Source organism: Triticum urartu, chromosome 3 (genome assembly GCF_003073215.2).
Source record: "Triticum urartu cultivar G1812 chromosome 3, Tu2.1, whole genome shotgun sequence".
Classification (NCBI taxonomy): Eukaryota; Viridiplantae; Streptophyta; class Magnoliopsida; order Poales; family Poaceae; genus Triticum; species Triticum urartu.
In genome coordinates this window covers 608730909-608753069 of record NC_053024.1, presented here as the reverse complement: position 1 = coordinate 608753069, position 22161 = coordinate 608730909, and the positions used below count along the sequence as shown (strand labels likewise).

The following is a 22161-nucleotide window of genomic DNA, read 5'->3' as shown; positions in this document are numbered from 1 at the left end:
GATCGAGCCGGTTGGGGCTGGATGAACAGGACCCCGTGGAGGGCTGGATGAACAATAGATGGTGGAGGGCTGGATGAACAGTAGCCCGTGGAGGGGTGGTTGAACAGAGGAGCCCGAGGAGAGGGCTGGTTGAACAGGAGCCGGTGGAGTAGCACGCGGTGGAGGTTGGATGAACAGGAGCCCGTGGATGAATAGTCGCAGGTGGAGGCTGGAGGAGGTCGACGGTGGATCAACAGTAGCCCATGGAGGCTAGAGGGGCTCAACGGTGGAGATGAACAGCATCCCGTGGAGTCCCGTTTTGCGGTACGCCACACCCCTCCCGATGAACAGGACCCCTGTTTCGACCGTAGCGCTCCAACACAAGCCCATTTCCTCCGTTTTGCGGTACGCCACACCCCTCCCGATCAAGAGGACCCCGTTTCGACCGTAGGAGGTCCATTTCCTCCGTTTTGCGGTACGCCGGACCCCTCCCGATGAACAGGATCCCGTTTCGAACATGGTCGGTCGAACACAAGGTTGTTTCCTCCGTTCTGTGGTACGCCAGGCCTCGTTTCCATCGGCTGTTCCATCCAAGCCCTCCCAATAAACACGACGACGCATTCCGTTCTGACCTAGCCGGTTGGCTCCCCATGAACATGATGATGACGCAGTTTCTCCGTTCTGACCCAGCCATGTACACGAGCCTGGCCGTACGTATGCACGAGTAGGCGTTCGAGACCCCGCCGGTATGTACGTACATGGCCGTATTTTATTTCTTGCACACTGGTCGATGTACGTATGTGTACATGCTACAAGCGCGCCTCTACTATGACACGTGCGCACTCTACATCGACCAGTATGTACATACACATTCGCGACCAGAATGACAACACTATGTACGCTTCGACCAGGTGGGTGCCGACTGTCAGGCACTTCCTTGTGTGCGAAGATATAGCTGGTGGGTCCCAGCAGTCAGGGGGGTGAATCATTTTTTTGCCCGGACGCACTTCCTTGCGTGCGAAGATGTAGCTGGTGGGTCCCAGCAGTCTGGGGGGAAATGTTTTTTCACGAAATACGGTGGCATGTCCAGTGGGTCCCCGCTGACAGGTGCAGAAATAAGGAGGCACTTCCATGCGGCTGCCGTGGACCCAGCTGTCAGCCTCTCCACGTACAGTACTCTTCTGAAGGAAGTCGGTCAATGACCACATTGACCACGCCGTGCCGAGAGCACTAAAGCGGTGGACGACGACGAGGCCTAGGAAGGGGACGACGCGGAGCCAGGAAAGACGTGGCAGTGGATGCCCACGCGGAGAGGAGTACGAGGGTTCACTGGTTCGGCTGCGGTGTGAGGCTGCTGTCGCCGCAGAATAACAGGGCGTGTGGGTGAGTAGAGGGATGGCCTGGCCAGCGGTGGGAGTAGTAGGGGCAGTGAGGCCTTCGTGGCATCACAGCCGGCCACGGGAGGCAGGAGCACGCGGCACGATCGGCGCTCGGTTGGGCGGCTAGAGCAAGAAGACCAGAGGTTGAAGAAGCACTACGGCCGTTGGATGGACATCGTACGGTCACTGGAGCTAGAATCGTTCATATATTGACTAAGTTGACAAAGCCCTCTGTCCCCGTCAACTTAGTAGGCCCACAAGTCAGCCTCCCACTATGGTGGGTCCTAGCTGGCACGGGGTATTCATTTTTTTGTGCGCAATAAGGAGGCACTTCCTTGCGTGCGAGGATATAGTTGGTGGGTCCGACCTGTCAGCGGAGGGAACGTTTTTTTTGTGAAATATAGAGGACCTTCCGGCGGGTCCCAGATGTCAGGTGGAGGAATCATTATTTTGCACGTAATAAGGAGGCATTTCCTTGTGCGCGGCCGTGGACCCAGCTGTCAGCCTCTCCACGTACAGTCCACTTCCGATGGATGTCGTTCATTGACCATGTTGACCACGCCATGCCGAGAGCACCAGGCGGTGGACGACGGCGAGTCCTACGAAGGGAACGACACGGAGCCGGGGAAGACACGGCAGTGGCTGCCCACGCGGTGGAGAGTACGAGGGTTGACTGGTTCGGCTGCCATCGCCAGAAAATAACAGGAGGTGTGGGTGAGTAGAGGGATAGACATGCCATGGGTGCGAGTATTGATGGGGCCGTGAGGCCTGCCCGGCAGCACAGTCGGCCACAGGAGGTGGGAGCAGGCGGTTTCGACGGCACCGGTTTGGGCAGCTGGGGCAGGAAGATCAGAGACTGAAGAAGCATGATTGCCATTAGATTGATATCTAACGGTGTGACGCTGGTAGAGTCCATTGTTGACTAAGTTTCTTTTTTGAGAAACCTTGTGTACGCATGAACTTAGTAGGCCCACAAGTCAGCCTGCAAATCTGTGGCAGAAAACATAGAGCCCATTTGCTATTTTTTAATAATTTGCAGCCCATTTGCTAATTCTTAAGTAATTTATTACAGCCCATTTTTGGCCAAGGACCACGGTCAAAAAGTTCAACCTTATTTTGCATATTTCGGTGGAGTCCGAAATTTTGTAATCCCGAAATGATAAACATTTTTTAAGAACTTATTGATTTGCCAAAAAAACATTTTGTTTTTGTAAGCAAATAAGACGTGGGACAATTGAGTTGGTTTAAGGGAAAACCAGTGGTAAAAAATCAGCGCTGGGAGGGAAAACAACAACAAAAATAAGGATGTAAATATGAAAAGGGAATTTTATGTATTTTCAATATAATGATACGTGTATATGAACTAGTAAAACTATAGGTAGAGATTAGAAAACGGATGTAGGACATGCATTTCAAGAGGAAAATAGAACTGGGCTGTGTGTTTGATTCGGTAAAAAAAACTGCCTGCGGATGTTGTAAGACAAAATATAACTAACGCTGGCGGGCCAGAGGCCAGTAGATACCTGCTGGATCTTTGTGCCCCATTGTCGTCATGGGCTGGGCCTGTTAAAAACAAAACCAAGCCTGGGCAGTCTATAGCCCAGTTGAAACTTGCTCGACCTGAAAAAACAATATACATGCTCAATAAACGACAGAGTTCTGCAAGTACAGAGTGATAACTGGGATGCAACAAGGATATTGTTTTTTCATCATGATAATAAGTGCATGCACTTGTTTCGAAAAATTTGGAGAACTGGGAATTCGAATGGCAGGTGCTTATGCTACCCATCAAATAAAAATCAGGTGCCTGAAAAATCGTTTCGAAACAAATGATTCAGCTTTATATCCACGTCGACCCTCGGCATGATGGTTGGAAGCAAATGCCAAGTTCATACCAAAAGATCATTAACAACAATACCAAGTTGCGTACGACAAGGTAGTACAAGTACCAATACCAAACTAACTTATAATCTTTTTACTCCTGGCCCTAGTGTTCGTCTGGTAGAAAATCTTGCAGAGGACCAGCTCCCGATCCTTCTCTTGCTCCAGGTCCCCGAGGTGGTACTAGTGCATCACCCAGTTGGTCCTATGCTAGTCGACGTTCTTGTTGGTGTGCAACACCAGAACCTTTTTGCTGCCTGTCTGCCGGCCGTTGACCATCACCGGCAAGGTATTGCCGGTGTTGTGCCAAATCGCGTGCATGCCGCACTCCGACTGTATCTTGCAACGCGTCCACGTGCCTCTTTTGAACGCCCTGGAATTGCGCTGGAAGAAATGCTTGCTTAGGCCACTCAGTGTGATACCTGTAGTATTGTCGAATATAGGTTTTAGTGTACGTAGTTGGCATTTTCATAACATCTTTGGCATGTTGCAGTCACTTGTTTCACTTTTTATTAACTATCGAATTGTAATTGCTTCACCAGGTCTGCGTCTAAAAAGAAAAATAGAGCTATAAATAAAGGAATATGTTTGTGCAAGTAGACGCCGATCGGTGTCTTACCTGGAAGTTTCTCAGGATGGGTGTAGCATATGCCGTGCTCGATGTCGATGGTTGGTATGAACAAATCGATGAGAGGGTGAGATATCGCGCTGTCAGCACTCACTTTGGCCTCAAGGTGCTCGATCAGCTCCTGATCCATGGGATCGAACTTGACGCCAACCGGTAGCACCGGCCAATCCTTCTTTGACTTGCATTGGTTAATTCCAGTTATATGGTACTCAATGTATGATCAATCGACTGTTTTCAGTGAATGATGAAAGATTTCGACAGATAAGTGGTACTCCAAATCTGAAGCCAAGAATACCCGAACACGCCGCCGGGATTCTTGTATCACCTCACGCGCAGCATGTTGTCACGTCAATTCAATGTGTGGACATGATGAATAATTTGACCGACGTATACTAGTACTGCTAATGTACTACTTACTAGTCATATTTAGTGTCACATTTTAACCATAGGTTTAACTAACAAGTATGCACTTGAAGCCTAATTGATATATATATATATATCTTTCCCTAATAATAAAGCACGGATTGACTCCATGGGTTCACCGTCACAATACGCTTTCTTCTCATGTCATAGTACGCTTTAACGATTTTACGATTTATCTAGACAAAATCTTAATATAAATGAGGTGGTACTAATTTGGGGTCCGTCCAGTTCACCGTCACACCTTTTTTGCAAAATAGTCATGCTGTTTTCACTACTCAACCCGCACTCCTCATAAAAAGTCACACAAACCGGTATGTGCTGCGAGAGAAAAGAAGAAAAAAATGACCGTGCCTCGCGATCCCATCTCCAGTTTCTCCACCTCCACCCGCGGCCTTCCACCATCGTCGCACCTCCTGCCACGCCCTGCCCCACCTCACTGTGCGCCGCCAGCCGTCGCGTGCCTCCACCACCTACCCCGCCGCCCGCCTACCCCTATCTCCGAATCGAGGCGGCTCAACGAGTGTGTGCGGCGGCAGGTGGTTATCTCGCTCGATCTAATCAAGTGAAGTCTACACAGGGCGGCGGCGGACGGGATGGACGAGCGGAACGACGGTGGCGTACGGATCCAGGTGACCGGAGGAGGGAACTTGCAAGGCATCGGGGTTCTCCGGGGCAGCGCCATGGTTGCTCTGGCGTGCTCCTGGAAGAAAACGAGGAAGGATGAGAGGGAGAAAAAACCAGGTAGAAGGAGAGAAACGAGGGGGGGATGGCAGGGTGAGCATGGAGGAGGCCGAGAACCCAAGCTGCTCCCTCTAGCGCGCCCCCTCCATGGCTCGTCGTCACTGAGTGGACAGATCCAGCTGCAGGCGAGCCCTCCGGACAGCACCTCTCCTCCCTCTCGGTGAGATTGCTACCACTCTAGCCTACGTTCCCTCATTCTCTATTAGTCTGCTAGCCTGCTACAAAATCCTAGAACGATCTGGTTCCAAAGGCTTTTGCTGAATAGTGTGATTTCAAATGCTTCTGCTGAAAAATAGTGTCAATCTTCAGCAGAATTAGCATTAGTTATTCATGGTCTCTCATCCTGACTTCTCAAAAGCAGTTCAACGATGTCTATTGGGATGCCATCTGTCATGGCAAGTTTTTCATGAATCAATTCCTGCTTCTGTTTATTTATTTCTCTTCTTAAGTAGTTTCCGCTCAAAGGAAGTGCTTAACTGGAGAAACCAGATGATATAAATGAGTTAGTAAAGTTAATCTCTTGCAATATTTAGCAGAGAAGCATTATTGTTGTAACGCCCCCGATGCGGCTATATCTCCCACGTGTCGAAGCACAACTTAGAGGCATAACCGCATTGAAAGCAATGTCGCAAGTGAGGTAATCTTCACAACAACCTATGTAATACAATAAGGGGAAAAGGATACAAAGTTGGCTTACACTTGCCACTTCACACAAATACATAAATAAGTCATTACATTCATCCAATACACTCAAGGTCCGACTACGGAACCAAAATGAAGATAAACCTCAAATGCAACATAGTCCCCGATCGCCCCAACTGGGCACCACTACTGATCATCCGGGAAAGACAAGTAGTAACGACGAGAGTCTTCATCAAACTCCCACTTGAGCTCAAACGCATCACCTGGAGCGGTATCATCGGTCCCTGCATCTGGTTTTGGAAGTAAACTGTGAGTCATGGGGACTCAGCAATCTCACACCCTCGCGATCAAGACTATTTAAGCTTATAGGTAAGGTAAAGGTATGATGTGGAGCTACAGCAAGCGACTAGCATATATGGTGGCTAACATGCGCAAATGAGAGCGAGAAGAGAAGGCAAAAGCACGGTCGAACAACTATGATCAAGAAGTGATCCTAGAGCAACCTACGTCAAGCATTACTCCAACACCGTGTTCAATTCCCAGACTCCGCCGAGAAGAGACCATCACGGTTACACATGCGGTTGGTGCATTTTAATTAAGTTAAGTTTCAGGTTATCTACAACCGGACATTAACAAATTCCCATCTGCCCATAACCGCGGGCACGACTTTCGAAAGTTCAAATCCCTGCAGGGGAGTCCCAACTTAGCCCATCACAAGCTCTCACGGTCAACGAAGGATATTCCTTCTCCCAAGACATTCCGATCAGACTCGGCATCCCGGTTACAAGACATCTCGGCAATGGTAAAACAAGTCCAGCAACACCACCCGAATGTGCTGAAAAATCCCGATAGGAGCTGCACATATCTCGTTCTCAGGGCACACTGGATAAGAAATCCGTACAACTAAAACCAGCCCTCGAGTTTCCCCGAGGTGGCGCTGCAAGGGGCTCTAGTTTGGACCAACACTCAGAGGAGCACTGGCCCGGTTTTTTTTAATAAAGATGACCCTTGGGCTCCGGAAACCCAAGGGAAAGAGAGGCTAGGTGGCAAATGGTAAAACAAAGGTTGGGCATTGCTGGAGGAGTTTTATTCAAGGCAAACTGTCAAGGGGTTCCCATTATAACCCAACCGTGTAAGGAACGCAAAAACCCGGGAACATAACACCGATATGACGGAAACTAGGGCGGCAAGAGTGGAACAAAACACCAAGCATAAGGCCGAGCCTTCCACCCTTTACCAAGTATATAGGTGCATTATGATAAACAAGATAATATGGTGATATCCTAGCAATAAACATGTTCCAACAAGGAATGATCTCCAATCTTCACCTGCAACTAGCAACGCTATAAGAGGGGCTGAGCAAAGCGGTAACATAGCCAAACAACGGTTTGCTAGGACAAGGTGGGTTAGAGTTTGACATGGCAATATGGGAGGCATGATAAGCAAGTGGTAGGTATCGTAGCATAGGCATAGCAAAAGAGCGAGCATCTAGCAAGCAAAGATAGAAGTGATTTCGAGGGTATGGTCATCTTGCCTGCAAAGTTCTCAGAGTTGACTTGATCCTCGTAAGCGTACTCAACGGGATCCTAGATCACTTACTCGTCTCCCGGCTCTACCCAAGCAAGAACAAAAGCAAAAGGAACACAATCAACCACGTGCAATGCTCAAGCAACATGATGCAAAACATGGTATGATATGCGGGATGCGATATGTGATGCATATGCAAGATTTGGAAAGGAATGATAGAACCTGGCCTAAACTTGGAAATCCAAGACTGCCACTGGAAAGGTGAGTTGATTTCGGTCGAAATCGATATAAAGATCACCGGAATCGGATGCACGGTTTGGAAAAGGCAAGCAAAACAAATATGGCACTGGTCTGTGATTAACAACAAGTAGCCTTCTAAATGCATCAAGAACGACATGCTACAACACTCCAACATGACAAAAAAAATACATGGCAGGGATCCAATCATGATGCTTGACAAAAGATGAACACTAAGCTACGGCTAATTCACTCAATAGCAAGATCAAACAAGCATGGCAAAAATGCAAAAGATAACAGGTTTCAGACTTAGTAAAATTAACAGCATGTCAGGAATTTATCATCAGGAAGCAATGTTTAGAGCACGATCACTACATGCTACAGGAACATATCAAGTCAAAGCAAGGCATCGCATGAAGCTACTCAAAGCATACAACAAAAGTCCCTTAGTGACCATGAGCCAAAAGGGATCAGAAAATACAATTGCAAGCATGTGAACATAGCAAAAACATAAACAGATTCAGACTTAGTGAAAAACTGGAGCATGCAAAACAGACATCAAGTAGGCATGTTTACGAGCTCGATGCACTCACTACGAGGCAAGACATGACAAACTAATCATACACCCAGAAATTAGACATGGCATAGAAGCTAGACATGGCAAGAACAACAACATAGCATGCACGGATCAACTACAACAAGCTCGGCAAAATCGCTAAACATGTTAACAATCTGCCAGGAACATTTTATAGCAAAAGTAGAGCTCGATTGACTTAAGCTAGGGTGCTCCACAATTTCAAACAAAGACATGGATGGATATAGCACCACATTATCTACAAAACATCCTTATTGATCATGCTCAAAAGAGGCACGGATCACTAGGAAACAAAATGAACATATGGCATAAAAATAATGACATGGCAAGGACTTAGTGAAATTCTAAGTCCCTGAAATCAGCAACATTGAGTAAGCCACTTTGCATACTTGTGCTAGTCACCACATAGATCACAAAAATACATGGCATACACCCCTGTAAAGATGGCATGGCATTCTTCAAAACACATGTAGAGCTCAGGATCATAGCATGCACACATTAATCATGGCAAAAATGACAAAAGTGCATTTGCTGAAATAGATCTGAAACTATCATCACATAGCCCTCTTCCAACAACATTTCGGGTATCAAGATGAGCTCAAATGAAAATGATGCAATGATATGAAATGATCTACATGTCGAGACGAACATTTTAATATGCTACACGCACGAATCAGAGCCATGATGATGAAGTTATAATGCGTCAAAGTATGCAAAAATTATCTGGGATTAGGGTTTCGGGGAAAAGTCAACCGGATCTGGATCTGGCACTGTAGCGGGTACTGTAGCAGTACAGTAGCAGCGAGCGGCCGGTGTTTCTGGAAATGGAGGTCCGCCGGATTCCTATTCGCCGGAGGGAGGGGGTTCGCCGGAGAAGGTGACTTGCCGGGGCGTCGATGGGTGGCAGGGAGGCGCGCGCGGGTGCGGGCCGCCGGCGGGTGCAGACGCTGAGACGAGGCGGCGGTGATGCGGTGCGGCCGCGGTGAGGGACGGCGTCGCCGGCGCGGGGCGGCGCGGCGGCCGGCGAGGTCGGTGAAGGCGGCATGCGGCGCGGGAGGAGAAGGGCGGCGGGCGCGAAGACAGGCGGCGGCGGACTCGGGCTCTCAGGGGCCCTCCGCGGGCTGGGCGGAGGCCGGTGGTGCCACGTGGCACCCCTTGATTGGACGCGAGCGACGATGGCGGTTGAAATGGACACGTCCGCCAGCGAAGTTTTTGTCCGGTGCACGAGGAGAGGGAGGGATATAGGGTTTGCCCGAAAAATTCGGGGAGTGACCTTTATATAGAGGTAGAGGGAGCTAGGAAGCTCCAACTGAGGTGCGGTTTATGGCCACGCGATCGTGATCGAACGGCCTAGGTGATGGAGGAGGTTTAGGTGGGTTTTGGGCCACTCTGGAGGCGTGTTAGGATGCAACACACACGAGGCCTTTTTGGTCCCTCGGTTAACCGTTGGAGTATCAAACGAAGTCCAAATGGCACGAAACTTGACAGGCGGTCTACCGGTAGTAAACCAAGGCCACATGACAAGTCTCGGTCCAATCCGAAAACGTTTAACACCCACACACGAAAAGAGGTAGAAAGGGACACCGGAGGACATAGGAGCGCCGGAATGCAAAACGGACAATGGGGAAATGTTCGGATGCATGAGACGAACACGTATGAAAATGCAAAATGCAATGCACATGATGACATGATATGAGATGCAAGAGAAAGACAAAGCACGCGGAGACAAAAACCCGACAACGATGAAATAGAATAACTTAGTGCCGGAAATGGCAAGAGTTGGAATACAAATAAGGAAGGTTACATCCGGGGTGTTACAACACTCCACCACTATGAAAGGATCTCGTCCCGAGATCTAGGACTGGAAAAACTCCGGGTACTGAGAACGGAGGTGATCCTCGTGTTCCCAGGTGGCTTCATGGTCGGAATGATGTGACCACTTGACTTTGAGGAATTTGATAGACTTGTTGCGAGTCTTGCGCTCAGTTTCTTCAAGAATAGCAACGGGGTGCTCACGATAAGACATGTCTTCTTGGAGATCAATGTCTTCGAAGTTGATGGTGCGGTCAAGAGTCTTGAAGCACTTTCGGAGTTGAGAGACATGAAACACGTCGTGCACGTTTGCAAAGTTGGGAGGAAGCTCAAGTTGATAGGCGAGATCGCCTCTTTTGCTGATGATCTTGAAAGGACCCACGTATCTAGGGGAAAGCTTCCCTTTGATACTGAAGCGACGAGTACCTTTCATTGGAGAGACGCAGAGGTAGACATGGTCTCCGATCTCGAAAGCCAAGTCACGATGCTTGCTATCATATTAACTCTTCTGGCACGATTGCGCGGCTTTGAGATTATCACGAATGACTTTGCACATATCTTCTGCCTCTGTGATCAAGTCATTGCCAAGAAGTTGACGTTCACCAGTCTCTGACCAGTTAAGAGGAGTACGGCACTTCCTGCCATAGAGAATTTCAAATGGGGCCTTGCCCGAACTCGCTTGGAAGCTGTTGTTGTAGGAGAACTCGGCATATGGAAGACAATCTTCCCACTTCATACCGAAAGAGATGACGCAAGCCCTGAGCATATCTTCAAGAATTTGATTACTCGCTCGACTTGGCCACTAGTTTGAGGATGAAACTGTGCTGAAGCGAATGTTGGTGCCCATGGCCTTCTGAAAAGAATCCCAGAACTTGAGGTGAAGATGCTGCCATGATCTGAAGATATCAACTGCGGAATGCCGTGCAGAGAGACAATCCTGGAGGTATATAGCTCTGCCAACTGAGCTCTGTGATAGATTCTTTGATAGGAAGAAAATGAGCCACTTTAGTGAGCTTGTCGATGACAACAAAGATAGCATCATTGCCACGCTTGGACTTCGGAAATCCAGTCACGAAGTCCATCTCAATATGGTCAAACTTCCATTCTGGAATGGCAAGAGGTTGGAGGAGACCAGCTAGTTATTGGTGTTCTGCTTTCATCTTCTGCAGACATCACATTCATTCACGAACTGAGCAATCTCACGCTTCATTCGAGTCCACCAATACGACTGCTTGAGGTCATGGTACATCTTTGTACTTCCAGGGTGGATAGAGAGGAGTGAATTGTGAGCCTCGTTCATAATGACTTTACGAAGGTCACCTTTAGGCACAACAATGCGATCCTCGAAGAATAGAGTATCCTTGTCATCAAGACGATAGCACTTGTACTTGGGTTGACTCTTGGCAATCCCAATCTTCACCTTCTTCACCATAGCATCAAGAAGTTGAGCCTCGCGAATCTGATCTTCCAAAGTAGGAGAGACTTGGAGGTTGGCAGAAGCCAGAAATCCTTGAGGAACAACTTGCAGATTGAGTTTGCGGAAAGCTTCACAAAGCTCGGGTTGGTAAGGCTTGAGAATCAAACTGTTGTAGTAAGACTTCCTGCTTGATGCATCAGCAATTACATTGGCCTTGCCTGGAGTATATTCGATACCGGGATTATACTCTTGAATCATCTCGACCCAACGAGTCTGCCTGAGGTTGAGATTAGGCTGAGTGAAGATGTACTTGAGACTCTTATGATCAGTGAAGATGTCCACTTTTCTTCCCAATAACAGATGTCTCCAAGTTAAAAGAGCATGGACAATTGCCGCCAACTCAAGGTCATGATTGGGGTAGTTATTTTCGTTGGGCTTCAACTGGCGAGAGGTATAGGCCACAACTTTCTTCTCTTGCATCAACACTGCACCAAGACCTTGAAGGGAAGCGTCACAGAAGACCTCAAACGGTTTGGATTCATCAGGAGGAGTCAGAAATGGAGCAGTGACTAACTTCTCTTTCAGGGTGTTGAAAGCGATGTCACATTCAGGCGACCAGACGTACTTCACGTGCTTCTGAAGGAGGTTGGAAAGAGGCTTCGCGATCTTAGATAAGTTCTCGATGAACCTTCGACAATAGCTTGCGAGCCCAAGGAAGCTGCGGAGTTGCTTCACGTTCTGAGGTGGTTCCCAATTCACAATTGCAGACACCTTCTTAGGATTAACCGCTATGCCCTTGGTAGAGATGATATGCCCAAGGTAGAGAACCTCATCGAGCCAAAACTCGCACTTTGAAAACTTCGCATAGAACTGATGTTCTCTGAGTTTATCCAACACCAAAAGCAAGTGCTTGGCATGATCCTCCTTATTCTTGGAAAAGACCAAAATGTCATCGAGGTAGACCAAGACGAAGTCATTTGTGTAGGGGCTGAAGATGAAATTCATCATGCGAGAGAATGTTGGCGGAGCATTGACAAGGTCGAAAGACATGACAGTGTATTCATATGAACCATAGCTTGTTCTGAATGCTGTTTTAGGGATATCTTCTTCACGAATGCGAATCTGATGATAGCCCATACGGAGATCAAGCTTGGAGAATACTTGAGCAAATTTGAGTTGCTCAAACAGCTCATTGATGTTGGGAAGTGGTTACTTGTTCTTTATGGTCTTCTTGTTCAATGGACGATAGTCGACACAAAGTCGGTCCGTTCCATCCTTCTTCTTCAAAAAAAGAACTCCACAACCCCACGGAGAAGAACTTGGTCGGATGAGACCCATACGCTCTTGAATATCGAGTTGTTTCTTCAGCTCCTTCAACTCTTCAGGTCCAAGCTTGTAAGGATGTTTGCAAACAGGTTCCGTGCTAGGCTCAAGATCGATGACGAATTCAACTGGCCGGTGTGGAGGCATTCCTGGGAGCTCTTCTGGAAAGACGTCTTGATATTCGCAAACGACTGGAATTTGAGAAATGGCATCCAGCTCGCCCTTCTCATTGAGAGAAAACAGTCGAATGGTATCATCCCTTGCGGCAAAGACAATTACATCCTCAGACGAATGAATCGATTGAATCTGCGTGGCAGCACAATCAAGCTGAGCCTTGTGCTTAGAAAGCCAATCCATTCCAAGAATAAGATCGATATCCGAGCCACCAAGGACATTAGGAGAAGATAGGAACTTATAGTCACCCAATGTGATTGAAACATCCGGAACGAATACTCGAGAAGTCATTTAACGGGCCGGAGATACAATAGCCAAAGGTTTCGGCAACACTTGAGTCCCTGAAATCAGCAACATTGAGTAAGCCACTTTGCATGCTTGTGCTAGTCACCACATAGATCACAAAAATACATGGCATACACCCTTGTAAAGATGGCATGGCATTCTTCAAAACACATGTAGAGCTCAGGATCATAGCATGCACACATTAATCATGGCAAAAATGACAAAAGTGCATTTGCTGAAATAGATCTGAAACTATCATCACATAGCCCTCTTCCAACAGCATTTCGGGTATCAAGATGAGCTCAAATGAAAATGATGCAATGATATGAAATGATCTACACGTCGAGCCGAACATTTTGATATGCTACACGCACGAATCAGAGCCATGATGATGAAGTTATAATGCGTCAAAGTATGCAAAAATTATCTGGGATTAGGGTTTCGGGGAAAAGTCAACCGGATCTGGATCTGGCACTATAGTGGGTACTGTAGCGGTACAGTAGCAGCGAGCGGCCGGTGTTGCTGGAAATGGAGGTCCGCCGGATTCCTGTTCGCCGGAGGGAGGGGGTTCGTCGGAGATGGGGACTTGCCGGGGCGCCGATGGGTGGCAGGGAGGCGCGCGCGGGTGCGGGCCGCCGGCGGGTGCGGACGCCGAGACGAGGCGGCGGCGATGCGGTGCGGCCACGGCGAGGGACGGCGTCGCCGGCGCGGGGCGGCGCGGCGGCCGGCGAGGTCGGTGATGGCGGCACGCGGCGCGGGAGGAGAAGGGCGGCGGGCGCGAAGACAGGCGGCGGCGGACTCGGGCTCTCAGGGGCCCTCCGCGGGCTGGGCGGAGGCCGGTGGTGCCACGTGGCACCCCCTGATTGGACGCGGGCGACGGCGGCGGTTGAAATGGACACGTCCGCCGGCGAAGTTTTTGTCCGGCGCACGAGGAGAGGGAGGGATCTAGGGTTTTCCCGAAAAATTCGGGGAGTGACCTTTATATAGAGGTAGAGGGAGCTAGGAAGCTCCAACTGAGGTGCGGTTTATGGCCACGCGATCGTGATCGAACGGCCTAGGTGATGGAGGAGGTTTAGGTGGGTTTTGGGCCACTTTGGAGGGGTTTTAGGCTGCAACACACACGAGGCCTTTTTGGTCCCTCGGTTAACCGTTGGAGTATCAAACGAAGTCCAAATGGCACGAAACTTGACAGGCGGTCTACCGGTAGTAAACCAAGGCCACATGACAAGTCTCGGTCCAATCCGAAAACATTTAACACCCGCACACGAAAAGAGGTAGAAAGGGACACCGGAGGACATAGGAGCGCCGGAATGCAAAACGGACAATGGGGAAATGCTCGGATGCATGAGACGAACACGTATGAAAATGCAATGCACATGATGACATGATATGAGATGCAAGAGAAAGACAAAGCACACGGAGACAAAAACCCGACAACGATGAAATAGAATAACTTAGTGCCGGAAACGGCAAGAGTTGGAATACAAATAAGGAAGGTTACATCTGGGGTGTTACAACACTCCACCACTATGAAAGGATCTCGTCCCGAGATCTAGGACTGGAAAAACTCCGGGTACTGAGAACGGAGGTGATCCTCGCGTTCCCAGGTGGCTTCATGGTCGGAATGATGTGACCACTTGACTTTGAGGAATTTGATAGACTTGTTGCGAGTCTTGCGCTCAGTTTCTTCAAGAATAGCAACGGGGTGCTCACGATAAGACATGTCTTCTTGGAGATCAATGTCTTCGAAGTTGACGGTGCGGTCAGGAGTCTTGAAGCACTTTCGGAGTTGAGAGACATGAAACACGTCGTGCACGTTTGCAAAGTTGGGAGGAAGCTCAAGTTGATAGGCGAGATCACCAATTTTTGCTGATGATCTTGAAAGGACCCACGTATCTAGGGGCAAGCTTCCCTTTGATACCGAAGCGACGAGTACCTTTCATTGGAGAGACGCGGAGGTAGACATGGTCTCCGATCTTGAAAGCCAAGTCACGATGCTTGCTATCATATTAACTCTTCTGGCGCGATTGCGCGGCTTTGAGATTATCACGAATGACTTTGCACATCTCTTCTGCCTCTGTGATCAAGTCATTGCCAAGAAGTTGACGTTCACCAGTCTTTGACCAGTTAAGAGGAGTACGGCACTTCCTGCCATAGAGAATTTCAAATGGGGCCTTGCCCGAACTCGCTTCGAAGCTGTTGTTGTAGGAGAACTCGGCATTTGGAAGAAAATCTTCCCACTTCATACCGAAGTAGATGACGCAAGCCCTGAGCATATCTTCAAGAATTTGATTTACTCGCTCGACTTGGCCTCTAGTTTGAGGATGAAAAGTTGTGCTGAAGCGAATGTTGGTGCCCATGGCCTTATGAAAAGAATCCCAGAACTTGGAGGTGAAGATGCTGCCATGATCTGAAGATATCAACTGCGGAATGCCGTGCAGAGAGACAATCCTGGAGGTATATAGCTCTGCCAACTAAGCTACTGTGATAGGTTCTTTGATAGGAAGGAAATGAGCCACTTTAGTGAGTTTGTCGATGACAACAAAGATAGCATCATTGCCATGCTTGGACTTCGGAAATCCAGTCACGAAGTCCATCTCAATATGGTCAAACTTCCATCCTGGAATGGCAAGAGGTTGGAGGAGACCAGCTGGTCATTGGTGTTCTGCTTTCACTCTTTTGCAGACATCACATTCATTCACGAACTGAGCAATCTCACGCTTCATTCAAGTCCACCAATACGACTGCTTGAGGTCATGGTACATCTTTGTACTTCCAGGGTGGATAGAGAGGAGTGAATTGTGAGCTTCGTTCATAATGACTTTATGAAGGTCACCTTTAGGCACAACAATGCGATCCTCGAAGAATAGAGTATCCTTGTCATCAAGACGATAGCACTTGTACTTAGGTTGACTCTTGGCAATCCCAATCTTCACCTTCTTCACCATAGCATCAAGAAGTTGAGCCTCACGAATCTGATCTTCCAAAGTAGGAGAGACTTGGAGGTTGGCCAGAAATCCTTGAGGAACAACTTGCAGATTGAGTTTGCGGAAAGCTTCACAAAGCTCGGGTTGGTAAGGCTTGAGAATCAAACTGTTGTAGTAAGACTTCCTGCTTAATGCATCAGCAATTACATTGGCCTTGCCTGGAGTATATTCGATACTCGGATTATACTCTTGAATCATCTCGACCCAACGAGTCTGCCTGAGGTTGAGATTAGGCTGAGTGAAGATGTACTTGAGACTCTTATGATCAGTGAAGATGTCCACTTTTCTTCCCAATAACAGATGTCTCCAAGTTAAAAGAGCATGGACAACTGCCGCCAACTCGAGGTCGTCAGTGGGGTAGTTCTTTTCGTTGGGCTTCAACTGGCGAGAGGTATAGGCCACAACTTTCTTCTCTTGCATCAACACTGCACCAAGACCTTGAAGGGAAGCATCACAAAAGACCTCAAACGGTTTGGATTCATCAGGAGGAGTCAGAAATGGAGCAGTGACTAACTTCTCTTTCAGGGTGTTGAAAGCGATGTCACATTCAGGCGACCAGACGTACTTCACGTGCTTCTGAAGGAGGTTGGAAAGAGGCTTCGCGATCTTAGAGAAGTTCTCGATGAACCTTCGACAATAGCTTGCGAGCCCAAGGAAGCTGCGGAGTTGCTTCACGTTCTGAGGTGGTTCCCAATTCACAATTGCAGACACCTTCTTAGGATTAACCGCTATGCCCTTGGTAGAGATGATATGCCCAAGGTAGGGATGAGGTGGTTACCAACTTGTAATGCCCCTGATGCGGCTATATCTCCCGCGTGTCGAAGAACGACTTAGAGGCATAACCGCATTGAAAGTAATGTCACAAGTGAGGTAATCTTCACAACAACCCATGTAATACATTAAGGGGAAAAGGATGCATAGTTGGATTACACTCGCCACGTCACACAAATAAATAAATAAGTCACGACATTCATCCAATACACTCAAGGTCCGACTACGGAACCAAAATGAAGATAAACCCCAAATGCAACATAGTCCCCGATCGCCCCAACTGGGTAACCCCAACTGCACCCCAACTGCACCAAGTTGGTAACCGCTATGCCCTTGATATGCCCTTGGCAGCACAATCAAGCTGAGCCTTGTGCTTAGAAAGCCAATCCATTCCAAGAATAAGATCGATATCCGAGTCACCAAGGACATTAGGAGAAGACAGGAACTTATAGTCACCCAATGTGATTGAAACATCCGGAACGAATACTCGAGAAGTCATTTAACGGGCCGGAGATACAATAGCCAAAGGTTTCGGCAACACTTGAGTAAACAAATCATGCTTAGATGCAAAAGGTCTCGAGATGAAACAATGCGATGCACCAGTGTCAAAAAGAACTTTTGCAGGAATATTGTTAACAGGAAGGTTACCCATGATGACATCTGACGAGTCCTCTGCCTGAGCTGCATTCATCATGTTGACCTTGGTGTGCTTGGGATTATTCTTGACCACTGCGGTACTAGCAGATCTCACAGGAGGAGGAGGAGGAAGACACCTCTGATTGAAGCATTTGTTGGCATAGTGACCCTTCTGCTGACACTTTTTGCACGTGACCTTCGAGAGCGGACGGTGATACGGAGCACTTGATCTTGGAGCTTGATATGAAGTCTTGTTCTGAAAGCCTGGGTTGGGTGGGTGGGAAGATCCATTGCCACCTTTGCTCTTCTGCTGATAAGGCTGATGGAACGGAGGAGGAGGCAGCCAATACTTTTGCTGCTTAGAAGCCACTTGAGTTGAAGAAGAAGGAGTTACATCTCTGACTCGCTTCTTGGAAGCATCGCACTTGAGTTGAGCAGTCTCTTGCTTCATTGCCATATTGTAGAACTCATCGTACTTCTTCGGCTCAAAAAGGACGAGAGCTAGTTGGAGATCTTCTCTGAGGCCACCCCTGAACTAATAAATCATGCTCTTCTCGTCAGGGACGTCTTGCTTGGCGAAACGAGCGAGCCTCTGGAACAGAATGTTATACTGGTAAACAGACAAGCTGCCTTGCTTCAGGTTGCGGAATTCCTCACGCTTGCTTTCAACAACACTCTGGGGAATGTGATGAGCTTTGAAGTCTTGACGGAATTCATCCCAGGTAATCACACGGCCTCCTCTGGAATCTTTGTACTGCTGAAACCATTCTGCAGCTTGGTATTTGAGTTGGAAGGAGGCAAACTTGACAAAGTCCTCAGGCCTAACGTTGCTGCACTCGAAATGCTTGCAGATATCCACGAGCCAATCATCAGCGTCTGAGGCCTCGACACAATTGTTGAAGGTCTTTGGCTGCTTAGCAAGGAACTGGTTGAGTGTAGCAAACTGATTCTGATTGTTTCCATGGCCATGATTCCCTTGGTTGCGCTCTTGCAAGAGTTGCATGATCAGCTGCGTGTTTGCATTGGTAGCGGCCATCACAACTTGCCATGCCTCCGGAGGTGGAGGTGGTGGTGGTGGGTCAGGATTCGGAGTCGTGCGCGTTGGAGGAGCCATCCTGGAGAGGGTGACATCCGTTAGCATCTTGACAGACATATATTCAAGTTGAATCCAAAGGATAGAAATTGCAACATAAAGTCTTAACATCCGAACAAAATGAACGAATGCATTCCAATTGAAATGGTCACATTTCCATAAATTGAGAATCCACTTAGATAGAGGTAGAATAATAAAACAACAAGGTACGGACATGAACAAATACTTGGTGAAGATTACCCAATCACAAACCAAATATTTGCCGAAGAAATACTAGAGCTACAGGAATACCCACCTATGAAACTCCCAAACCTTTCCGGTTATGCAATCAGGTGTTGGGGATACAGGGGAAGCATAATATCTCACCCAAAGCTAGCAAATCCTACATCCAGCTGTATCCATCCTTCAACACATAACCAAGAAAACTTCGGAAATCATTTACCTCAACCTTTGAAAAGCATCCGTTATACGAGTTATGGCAATACTCCCGAACTCCCGCCCCAGTACTGGGTGGCGTCGAGGTTATCTCCCAACAACTGCATAAAAGAGATTTTCGATGTCGGCGAAACTCAGGTATTCCAGAATTGCAATGATAAAATTGTGACGACAACACCTCGGAGCTCAACTCCTCGGGACACTGCCACAACCCCTAAATGTCAGGAGGCACCAAGAACAATGTTCTCGTCACAAAACCATCAAAACTATTCCAAGATACCCGCATGATCCTAAAAAAATTAGTGAAATTTGAGAAGAGAAGAGTCAAAACTCTACGTCAGGAGGCCTCACCAGAGCGACGATGGGACTGAGGAGTAAAAAGAAGTCCTACTCTCCGATATATATAATACTAAATGACTCAAAACATTTTTCTAGACTCAACAACGCCAGCAATTCGATCAAGCAGGGGGCTCCTAAGGTCGGGGAAGGCTCTGATTACCAACTTGTAATGCCCCTGATGCGGCTATATCTCCCACGTGTCGAAGCACGACTTAGAGGCATAACCGCATTGAAAGCAATGTCACAAGTGAGGTAATCTTCACAACAACCCATGTAATACAATAAGGGGAAAAGGATACATAGTTGGCTTACACTCGCCACATCACACAAATACATAAATAAGTCATGACATTCATCCAATACACTCAAGGTCCGACTACGGAACCAAAATGAAGATAAACCCCAAATGCAACATAGTCCCCGATCGCCCCAACTGGGCACCACTACTAATCATCTGGGAAAGACACGTAGTAACGACGAGAGTCTTCATCGAACTCCCACTTGAGCTCAAACGCATCACCTGGAGTGGTATCATCGGTCCCTGGATCTGGTTTTGGAAGTAAACTGTGAGTCACGGGGACTCAGAAATCTCACACCCTCGCGATCAAGACTATTTAAGCATATAGGTAAGGTAAAGGTATGATGTGGAGCTGCAGCAAGCGACTAACATATATGGTGGCTAACATGCGCAAATGAGAGTGAGAAGAGAAGGCAAAAGCATGGTCGAACAACTATGATCAAGAAGTGATCCTAGAACAACCTATGTCAAGCATTACTCCAACACCGTGTTCACTTCCCGGACTCCGCCGAGAAGAGACCATCACGGTTACACACGCGGTTGGTGCATTTTAATTAAGTTAAGTTTTAGGTTATCTACAACCGAACATTAACAAATTCCCATCTGCCCATAACCGCGGGCATGGCTTTCAAAAGTTCAAATCCCTGCAGGGGAGTCCCAACTTAGCCCATCACAAGCTCTCACGGTCAACGAAGGATATTCCTTCTCCCAAGACATTCTGATCAGACTCGGCATCCCGGTTACAAGACATCTCGACAATGGTAACACAAGTCCAGCAACACCACCCGAATGTGCCGACAAATCCCGATAGGAGCTGCACATATCTCGTTCTCAGGGCACACCGGATAAGCAATCCGTACAACTAAAACCTGCCCTCGAGTTTCCCCGAGGTGGCGCTGCAAGGGGCTCTAGTTTGGACCGACACTCAGAGGAGCACTGGCCCGGGTTTTTTTAATAAAGATGACCCTTGGGCTCCGGAAACCCAAGGGAAAGAGAGGCTAGGTGGCAAATGGTAAAACCAAGGTTGGGCATTGCTGGAGGAGTTTTATTCAAGGCGAACTGTCAAGGGGTTCCTATTATAACCCAACCGTGTAAGGAACGCAAAAATCCGGGAACATAACACCGATATGACGGAAACTAGGGCGGCAAGAGTGGAACAAATCACCAAGAATAAGGCCGAGCCTTCCACCCTTTACCAATTATATAGGTGCATTAAGATAAACAAGATAATATGGTGATATCCCAACAATAAACATGTTCCAACAAGGAACGATCTCCAATCTTCACCTGCAACAAGTAACACTATAAGAGGGGCTGAGCAAAGCGGTAACATAGCCAAACAATGGTTTGCTAGGACAAGGTGGGTTAGAGGTTGACATGGCAATATGGGAGGCATGATAAGCAAGTGGTAGGTATCATAGCATAGGCATAGCAAAAGAGCGAGCATCTAGCAAGCAAAGATAGAAGTGATTTCGAGGGTATGGTCATCTTGCCTGCAAAGTTCTCAGAGTTGACTTGATCCTCGTAAGCGTACTCAACGGGATCCTCGATCATGTACTCGTCTCCCGGCTCTACCCAAGTAAGAACAACAAGCAAAAGTAACACAATCAACCACGTGCAATGCTCAAGCAACATGATGCAAAACATGGTATGATATGCGGGGTGCGATATGTGATGCATATGCAAGATTTGGAAAGGAATGATAGAACCTGGCCTCAACTTGGAAATCCAAGAGTGCCACTGGAAAGGTGAGTTGATTTTGGTCGAAATCGATATAAAGATCACCAGAATCGGATGCACGGTTTGGAAAAAACAAGCAAAACAAATATGGCACCGATCTGCGATTAACAGCAAGTAGCCTTCTAAATGCATCAAGAACAACATGCTACAACACTCCAACATGACAACAAAATACATGGAAGGGATCCACTCATGATGCTTGACAAAATATGAACACTGAGCTAGGCTAATTCACTCAATAGCAAGCTCAAACAAGCATGGCAAAAATGCAAAAGACAACAGGTTTCAGACTTGGTGAAATTAACAGCATGTCAGGAATTTATCATCGGGAAGCAATGTTTAGAGCACGATAACTACATGCTATAGGAACTTATCAAGGCAAAGCAAGGCATGGCATGAAGCTACTCAAAGCATACAACAAAAGTCCCTTAGTGACCATGAGCCAAAAGGGATCAGAAAATACAATTGCAAGCATGTGAACATAGCAAAAACATAAACAGATTCAGACTTAGTGAAAAACTGGAGCATGCAAAACAGACATCAATTAGGCATGTTTACGAGCTCGATGCACTCACTACGAGGCAAGATATGACAAACTAAGCATACACCCAGCAATTGGACATGGCATAGAAGCTAGACATGGCAAGAACAACAACATAGAATGCACGGATCAACTACAACAAGCTCGGCAAAATCGCTAAACATGTTAACAATCTGCCAGGAACATTTTATAGCAAAAGTAGAGCTCGATTGACTCAAGCTAGGGTGCTCCATAATTGCAAACAAAGACATGGATAGATATAGCACCACATTATCTAC

General features: G+C 47.6%; 1 pseudogene; it reads right to left on the bottom strand.

Moving 5' to 3' along the window:
* Window positions 1-3359: 3359 nt before the first annotated feature.
* Window positions 3360-9077, bottom strand: LOC125547016 (annotated as a pseudogene).
* Between the last annotated feature and the right edge of the window lie 13084 nt (window positions 9078-22161).